Source organism: Spea bombifrons, chromosome 10 (assembly GCF_027358695.1).
Source record: "Spea bombifrons isolate aSpeBom1 chromosome 10, aSpeBom1.2.pri, whole genome shotgun sequence".
Taxonomy (NCBI): domain Eukaryota; kingdom Metazoa; phylum Chordata; class Amphibia; order Anura; family Pelobatidae; genus Spea; species Spea bombifrons.
Genome location: NC_071096.1, coordinates 24,450,195 through 24,460,511, shown reverse-complemented (window position 1 = coordinate 24,460,511; position 10,317 = coordinate 24,450,195).

Below are 10,317 nucleotides of genomic sequence, written 5' to 3'. Positions count from 1 at the left end.
CAGGGCATGCTAAAGCAGTAAACTACAGAATTGAGATTTTTTTCACCCAATAAAAGCAGTGATGATTTAGGCAAATGCATCCCAATCAGACTTTGGGGCTTGCTTACTCCAAGATAACTGCCCCATAGCATATGCATCTAGGGCAATGACTACTACAGAGCAGAATTGTGCCCAGATAGAGAAAAAACTATTGGCCATTTTATATGCCCAGTTCCAACAGTTTATATTTGGCACTTGCTGCACATGGAGGATCGTCTCATATTGCTGGGTGAAAATACTGTGGTTCCTCAGAGTCTGCATGAGTGCCATCAAGGCATACAGCAGTAGCGTACCTAAAGGGGGGCATGGGTTATGCTGTACTACTAAGTCAATACCGTATTTGCTCGATTATAAGACGACCCCCCAAAATTAATAATTCTAATTTAGAAAAAACATGAATTTAAGACTACCCAATAAGAAAAAAGTTTTATTAGTAAATAGTAATTCACATGTTAACTATTTTACATATTTAATAAAAACTATGATTGAGAAAAATGCATTTTTTTGTTTTTATTTACTTTTATTTGCCAACCTGCCCCCCAGTTATGCACATCTGCCCCACAGCTTGCTACTCTGCCCCAGATATGCCTTATACCCCCCTATATGCCACTCTGCCTCCCTGATATGCCACTCTGCCCCGATACGCCTTATACCCCTATATGCCACTCTGCCCCCTGATATGCCTTATACCCCCCTATATGTCCCCCCAACTTACCAATCCATCCCTAGACTTGTCCCCCATGCTCCAGACTTCCTGGTGTCAAGTGGGGGCAGCCTGTGGACGTGTTGGGAAGCACGGAAGGTTGTTTGCACGGGATCCTCCTCCGGGAATTGTTTTGAAAAAAAAAAATATTGAGTCAGTTTTTAGACCTTATTTTTAACAGACTGTATTTCCAAAAGAGAAGTGGTTGTCTAGTATAGCCCTACGAGGAGATAACAGCAACTGTGGACAATATCCTTTTCATTTATTAACTTTTTGTGGTGGACATATGCTTGTGACTCTTAAGAACATTTGGAGTACAGCACAAACTCTATAAGTGAATCTAATACCAAATAAACTTTTTTCTTTTTATATTCCTGTTATACTGTTGCATTTTAATAAGGTGAGAGATTGGAATGTTTATTTTGGGACATATTGAGCCCCTGGTCATAGACACTGATTAGAGATATACTCTTTAACTACTTATCAGGCCCCTTCTTTACTGTTGGTTATTATTGACACAATTCATGTGGAGTGCTCCTAATATTATGAATGTTGTTTCACTTTTAATTTACTTAAATCACTGGCTATTTGGGTTTACGTAAGCAAGAACATCTACTCTGTTGTAGACCCATGGGTTATTGGTGATAAGACATCCCTTCCCTTTGGACTTCAGTTTGCATTTTGCATACAAGAATGATGGCCAAGGACGTCTCTGGTGCTGATCAAAAATAAAATCTAGTGTGTCTTTTTGTACTTGTTTTCTTATGCCTATGGGAGAAAAGTTTCAAACAACTCTCCCCTTCAAAACCCTACATCCTGTTCACTTAACTTATTTACTGCCTCTGCTTCTATTAACCCCTTTCCCGTAACATTTTTATCTCGCTTGTCTTTAGTTATCTCCCACTGTCTCTTCTTAATGTGCTCCATACTCCTCTTATTCCCAATTTCCTAACCTCGTCCCTAAAATCCCCCCTCCTAACTTAACCTTCTCACTTGTTATGCCCAATCAATATATGCTTTTACATTTTTAAGCCCTCTGCCCACTGGCCTGCTTTTTCTTTGAGAGTGACTGGGAAAAACATTCGGAATAATGCTTTTCAGACAGTCCAATCATTTTTTTCTTAGTATTGTATTGTATTCTGTGATCTGCAGTTCTGATTACTTATTTTCTTCCATTTTAGGAGATCTAGGGACCTGTCTATTTAGATCTGTAATCAGGAATCAGAACAGGTGCTGTGTTTAATTTGATTGGATAATTAGCCTGTGAAAGCTAATTAAAACCATCAACCAATAAGAAGAAGCAAGCTATAAATAAAACAGCATTCAGTTTGCATAAGGCTCCCAGTTAAAGCGCTAATAAATTATTAAAATAATTCAACAGCAAATGACTGGACAATTTACATAGTGTATTACTTTGTCCATAATTAAAACCATGAATTTATTTGGTTTATATATCTCTAATATACATGCTCTTTTAATATTTCAGACACAGCATTTTGTTTCACTTCTTTGTTCTTGTATCTTCTTCCTTTTCAAGGGCATCCACAGAAAGGAGGAAGACTTCCCTCCCTTCCAAAATTTCCTGTAAGGGTTATCCTTTTCAGACTACCATAACCCTCATTATGGAGGAATTTAATCTCCCTGATGTAGACCGGATAAACCAAACAGCTGGGTCAGCCAGTAGTAGAGACATCCTAAATTCTTTTTGATTAATATCTTTTTTATGGAAACAATGTTGAGTATTGTATACCACTGTACATGTAAAGCAAATCACAATGTCACATTAAGAGCATAGCCGGTACACAATTGAATGCATTTTACAGCACAATTGAGTGTACTTTAGTTTTAAAGGCAATTTTCTTCGTGTTCTAGACATATAGTGACATATAATACACGCACACCTGTTTAGTCTAGTTACTCTTAAAGAAACATGATATATGATCTGGCATATAGGGGGTTAAAAGGCATATCATGGGGCAGAGTGGCATATAGGGGGTTAAAAAGCATTTCTGGTGGTATATATATATATATATATACTGCTAACATCAATCACACTCCTATCAAGCCCAGGCAGCCAGTGCATGCTGGAACCTGGGGATGATAGGAATGTTATTATAGCCTCCCTATGCCATGCTACCACCACCACCTCCCCTTACACATCCATGCTATCACACACACACTCATTCACAAACATTTAAATAGTCATTCATTCCATTAATCACACATACTTGCTCATAAAGCCTCCCCCACCCCTTTCCTGAACTGCAGATCTCACGCTCGCAGACTTCTGCAGGTGCCCGGCTGCTTCCCTCTGCAACTTCTCTTGTTCGGCCCCCCAGATAAAGAAGGAAGGGGCAGAGTCATGTGATGACTCTGCTGGCTTCCTGTTCTCCTGCTGCTAGTACAAGAGACGCTGCTCGTGACCAAAGCACTGGTAAGCAGCATTTGCTCTGAAAAAACCAGAGTCGTTTGAAGAATGAGAAATATAGGATGCAGGGAGAACATGATTTTTTAGATATAGGATGTGGCCAGCCAAGGAAGAAAGGAGAGTGACCATCTATATAGGACTATGACTACCTGGGTGGCCAACAGAAGTTTTCTAAAAATGTATTTTAGATTCTGAAAGTGATTGCAGTTTCTTGGCCTCTGATGTTATTCAGTATCTCTGATTTGGAATGCTAATCTTAAGATTAGAAATGGAACTGTAGGCATGAAATTCAGACATTATGTTGGCTAGGGTATTGTGTGGTTGTGAGATGATAAACAGAGGGTCATCTGCATAGCTATATATCTAAAAGTGGGAGTGCTGCAACATTCAGGCTGCCTGGCCGTGGAAAGAATGGGTTCTAGAGTTTGAAAAGTATGAATTATAAAGAGAGAGGGCTACCCTGCCTCATTCGATTAGTCATTTGGAAGAACCAATTACCCTGACTTTAGTGGACAGGCAGGAATATAAAGCCATTATCTATTGTTTCATTTGGGGGCCAAGGCCAATATGCAAGAGAGAGTGTGGCTTTCAGTAAAGCCCAGTAGACACAAATGTTTATTAGTCTTCAGTGCATATTAAGATCATATTTTGTTTGCTGGGTGTGGTGTATAAGGTTTTTTTGACAGTATTGTCTTGAGTTTCTGTATGTGGAACAAATCCCACATGGTTCGCATTGGACCAGCTGTGGGAGGAGATGTTGTAAGTTTAAGATGGTTTAAGGTCTGTGCTTAAAAGTTAAATATACTAGTTACTGGAACATTTGGCTGGAACTTTCCCTGGCTTAGGGAGTACAGCTATAGAGGAACTGAGGCCCCAAATCTGTTTGTATTATTATAATACTTCAGTGTGAATGGATCCCAACCAGGATACCTGCCAGAGGCAATCTACTTCTTCAATGATAAAGGGCTATTCCAGAGATTGTTTGTCCTTGGGGTCTAGGGAGTTTGTTGAGATAGTCAGCAAATCATGAAGGTGATTTGGGGTGGTTGTGTTAACTTCAGTCGTTTGAAAGTTGTACAGGAAGTTGTGATAAGAGTGGAAGGCTTCTGCAATGTCCTTGTATAGTATTTGGGTGCCTTTATTGTCTATGACCTTGTCAACGATAAAACTAGATAATTTCTGTTGCAAGTTCTCTGAGTTTAAATCCTTAATTCATGTATGATCAATATAACCCGTACCACTGCTTTGTGGACCTCCCAGCAAAGCATTGGGGATATTTCATTATGGAGTAGATGTAGCAGGAGTCCTTAGAATGAGGACCACTGGCTGTTATAGAGCCAATATAAGGATGTTGGAGTAAGTGCGGCTTAGTCCAGTCTGGAATAGACGTGTGGAGTGGAATAGTATGTAAAGTCTTCTGAATGATATACTCTCCAAGCATCTATCAGGGAAAGCTTTTTCACAGTGTGGTCTGTGAGTTGTTCGAATGGGCTGAAGAAGTATTGATCGGCGGTTCTAGGGGTACATTGAGGTATCCCTTTATCCAACGTCAGGATCCTGAGCGACCGCATCGGAAACGTGGTGGGACAATGGATGTCTGTAGCGACGCAGTTCCAATTGTTGGCAAGCATCACCGCGGTTCCTAGCAGAGGAGACCCCCCTTCTCCTCTTAGCCGCCACTACAGCAACTGCCGCGGAGAAGAGGCAGACCCTAATCCACTAATGCCACAGCAGCAGCCTCCAAGGAGAAGGGGAATACCACCTCCACCTCGCAGCCGCCTCCACCAGAACAGCTGCGCATGCAACTGAGTATTCTGCAACTACAGAGCTTTATACTGGAGATTACGCCACGCACAAGATGGCCACAGATCTTGACACCGGAAGTGAAGTTTTTACTAATTCTGGCGCCAAACTAAATTCCACGGCCCTTCCTTCCGGTTCCTATTTAAACCTCCCAGTTGCCTATGACCCTTGCCCTCTGATGGTTGCCTAGGCTTATAGTGCTGTCCTCAGTGCGCATTATCCTCTGCAGTCCTTTCGTGTTTGACCTCGGCTTGTTTCCTCTTTTACATTGATTCTCCAGTATCCTGGCATTGGCTTGTTATCCGTTAATCCTGACTCCTGGTACCCTGACCTCGGCTTGTTTGACCATGTTACTGCTATCCTTGGGTTCTATCTGACTCCGGTGTCTCCAACCAATTTTGTCCGCTTTGTTGCCCCTGTAATAGCATTTTGCTCTTCATTTTTGTAGTGTGTAATTTATTTCTTCTGTATTTTACAGAGCTCACTTTCCTTAGATTTGGAGGGGTCCTAGCCAGCTGCTTAAATAAATACTTCTGTTCACTTTTACACAGGAATGTGAAGATGAGGAACCGCAGTTAGCAAAGAGAAATAGGGTGATATGTAAAACCTGTGTTTACAGATAAAGAAGTTCTACTTGAACTCTCCAAAGTAAATACAGACAATTCTATGGGACTAGATGAGATACACTGAACATTATTAAAAGAGCGCTGGGGTGACCTGGCAAAACCACTAACAGTCTTGTTAAACTAGTCATTATTGGCAGGAGTAATTCCGGAAGACTGGAAGCTGGCAATCGTGGTACTATTCCACAAAAAAGGTAGCAGGGAAGACTACAGACCCTATCTCAGTAGTTGATACATTAATAGAAATCATGCTAAAGGACAGGATTGTTAAATATCTGGATGTAAATAGCTTGCATGATCAGAAACAACACAGGTTTATTTGCCTAAATACCGTATTTGCTCGATTATAAGACGACCCCCCAAAATCTGAATATTAACTTAGGAAAAATAGAAAAAGCCTGAATATAAGACGACCCCAAATGAAAAAAGTTTTACCAGTAAATGTTAATTCATGTAAACTATTTTTTAATAAAAGCTATGATTGAGAAAAATATTTTGGTTTTATTTCCTTCTATTTTCCAACCTGCCCCCCAGTTATGCACATCTGCCCCAGAAATGCCTTATACCCATGATATGCCTTTTAACCCTCTAAATGCCACTGTGCCCCATGATATGCCTTTTAACCCTATATGCCACTGTGCCCCATGATATGCCTTTTGACCCCCTAAGTGCCACTCTGCCTCCAGAAATGCCTCATACCCTTATATGCCACTCTGGCATTTAGAGGGTTAAAAGGCATATTATGGGGAAGAGTGGCATATAGGGAGGTTTAAGGCATTCAGGAGGCAGAGTGGCGTATAGAGGGTTAAAAAGGCATTTCTGGAGGCAGAGTGGCATTAAGGGGGTTAAAAGGCATTTCACAGAGCACTCTGCCTCCAGAAATGCCTTATGCCCCCCATTTAACACTTCCCCGCCCCCCCCCCAAACTTACCGGTGCTTCTGACTCCCCTGTCATGTAGCGGGGGCAGCGTGTAGATCCCACACACTTACGCTGCAGCCGGAAGGAGGCGTGGCTAGCAGCGGGGGTTGTCTGCGTCCATCGCGCAGACCTTCCCCGACAGTCAGAGATCAGAGTTCCCCGCACCGGCGCCGTGTGATACGAATGTGACGAGCATGGGGTGCGATTGAATAAGTTAGTATATTCAGTCAGCCAAAAGGATAGTAACTAACATGATTCCCTGCTGTTATAGTCAGAAATATAGAGGTTAATATAGTTCAGAACTTGTTGTGCAGAACCAGAATTATGACTCATAATCTCATGATTTTCCATGTAGAAAACAACTTAAATGTGCATGATCAGCATACGTTGATCATGCACTTGAATTTTCTAGAATGTTGTACTACGCATGTATGCGCATGATACTCATAGGATACAGATGTTTTTAATCATTCACTGTGCCAGATAAGAAACATTCTTGTCAACAAGTTAGTGTATAAATGAACGGGGATTCGCAGGAGAATCTGGGACTTACTGAGGCTTCGAGCCTGCGTTTATCGGTCGACCTTGCAGTGATTTCCCGGATTCCTCCTGAAGACAATCGCTTGTCTTATAATCGAGCAAATACGGTTGAAAAGGTTGAAAAAAAGACCTACGTCCATCAAGTTCAACCCTCCTACCTATCCTTCCTGCGTTTGATCAAAGTTATGCTATTGTTTGATTTAGGTAAATTTGAAGAATGGTTGGGAGTGTGGCAGCTGCAGTTTAATGCTGATAAATCTAAAACAATGCACTTGAGACATAAAAATCCCATGGCAGAATATTGCATTGGGGGGCTGTTCTATCAGTGACAATGAAAAAGAGGGATTTAGGAGAAATTATTTCCGATGACTTAAAGGTAAGCAAAAAATGCAATAAAGCCTTGAAAAAGCAAGCAAGGTGCTGAGTAGAGTGTAGAGTGAGAGGCATTTACAGCAAAAAAAAAGTATAAAATATGGTGAACAAGACTTACTTGAAAAATCTTTTACTCATCTATAAAAGCTAATTAAAAAATACTGCTAAATAGATTCTACTATTTTAGAAATACCCAATGTTTTTATGTTTTTTTGCTTTTTTCTGCACGTTATGGGGCAATAAGTACCAGTAGCGCTTTGCTATTTCAAAACCATTTTTTCTAAATCTGGTAATTCCATGTGCTCTTTCGCCCAATGCAATTTACCCCATCAAGTCATATACTTTTAAAGCCTAGACACTCCAGTATATTTGAAATGCTAGCATTTTAACTCTTCCCATGCACTAACTCAACCACCAGGCTTTGTCAAACTGTGGTAGTAATTGTTTTGTGTTTTTTTTTCCCACACATACGTTTTAGTCAGGTATGAATTAACAGCTCTTGGTATATGTCACTGTCACACAACACCCCAATATGGGTTCATCAACATCTCCCCAGTAAAGTTATACTACCCATGCATGTGTTTGCATGCCCCCACACACCTACTTTAGGTATGACTTTACAGCTCCTGGTATAGTTAGAACAAGAGGTCATAGTCTAAAACTAGAGGGTCAGAGGCTTAGAGGTAATGTAAGGAAATTCTACTTTAGAAATAGGGTTGTACATAAATGGAACAGTATTCCAGCAGAAGTGGTGGGGGGAAATTTGGGATAGACATGGGGCATTCTCAAGCCATCGTGACACGTCCAACACTTTGCTATAGCGCACTGCAGCCATTCCGAGACCAGGAGAATAATGCTGTAAGCACTAAGCTGGAGGATCCTGCAGCTAGAGCACTATGTTGGCATGTGCTCGAACATTTCATCCGCTAGGATACTATGCTGGGGCATGCTCCAGCCAATCTGGCAGCATGAACACTATGCTGGAGTTTGGCCAGCTGTTCTTGCAGCTAGAATTTATATGTGGACATTAATTAAAGAGATGTTAAATATTAATACAAATAATAATGCAAATAATAAAAGCAAAATAATGTATTATTATTAATACAAATTGCCTACATGAAATGTTTTTTACAAAGTAAAAAAAGTTTCCGTATAGCAAATGCTATTCTTAAAAACATTGATTTTACTGTGCCAGCAATGTAAGGGTTATTCATCAATCTTGTTTTTTTATGCTCCAGCATTGCAGGGTTTACTTTTGAAAACCTTGTTTCTGTGTTACGTAGGTCTTCCCTTAATTGTTTTCTGTGATTCATGCCAGCAGAATTATGTCAGCCTTCACTGGTAAAAAAAAAACCTACATGGATAGAATTACATTGCTATACTTGCAACAATGTTGCAAAGTTAAGTAGGTAAATGTTTTTTTCTTTTCTGGGTTTTCTTGCCAGCAAAATTCTTTTCATTTTTATTAGGAAAACAATGGCCTCTTTAACTTTACAACATTGTTGCAAGCAGAGCCGGCCTTAGGTGTTCTGGCGCCCTGTGCGGACTACTCGTCTGGCGCCCCCCCCATCCCAAAAAAAGAAAGGAATCAAAACTTGTAACAAAACCCCAATCACTATATACTACGCCAAACATTGATGTGGTGTAGGCCTACCACTTCATTGTCTGGCTTAGTAGTAGGGATGCACCGAAACGAATTCTGGACTGAAACCGAAAGTGCAGCATTTACCTGGCCGAAACCGAATATGACCCCCCCCACACCATAACACATAACAAAACAATTAAATAACAATATTTATATATATATATATATATATATATATATATATATATATATATATATATATATATATGATTAACAGCAATCACATTCTTATCATGCCCGTAGATTCCAGGATGTACTCGTAGACTACTTGGCATGATATGAGTATGATTGCCCTATGTACCCCGTCTCACTCCATTCTCCCTATCTACCCCCTCCTAACTATCTACCCTCTCCCTCTTTGAAGTTCACTTACCTTTCAGAAGTCCTGCGGTGAGGGTGCAAGGCCTCTGCCTCCCAGCTCTGCCACTGTATGGAACAGTATAGAGTGATGGGAGTTATGATGTACTTTAGAGCATAATTATATAATGAAAAATACATTGGAAATGGTACAGCATAACACCCATCACTCTCACACCCTTACCAATCCACACACATACACCAATCCACACATATACACCAATCCACACATTTATACCAATCCACACACATACACCAATCCACACATATACACCAATCCACACATATACACCAATCCACTCCACACATATACACCAATCCACACATATTCACCAATCCACACATATACACCAATCCACTCCACACATATACACCAATCCACATATATACACCAATCCACACACACATACCAATCCACACATATACACCAATCCACACATATATACCAATCCACACATATATACCAATCCACACATATACACCAATCCACACGCATACCAATCCACACGCATACCACTCCACACATATACACCAATCCACACATATATACCAATCCACACATATACACCAATCCACACATATACACCAATCCACACATATACACCAATCCACACATATATACCAATCCACACATATACACCAATCCACACATATACACCAAACCACACATATACACCAATCCACACATATACACCAATCCACACATATATACCAATCCACACATATACACCAATCCACACATATACACCAAACCACACATATATACTAATCAACACATATATACCAAACCACACATATATACCAAACCACACATATATACCAAACCACACATATATACTAATCCACACATATACACCAATCCACTCTCACTGTCACTCTATGCTTTCC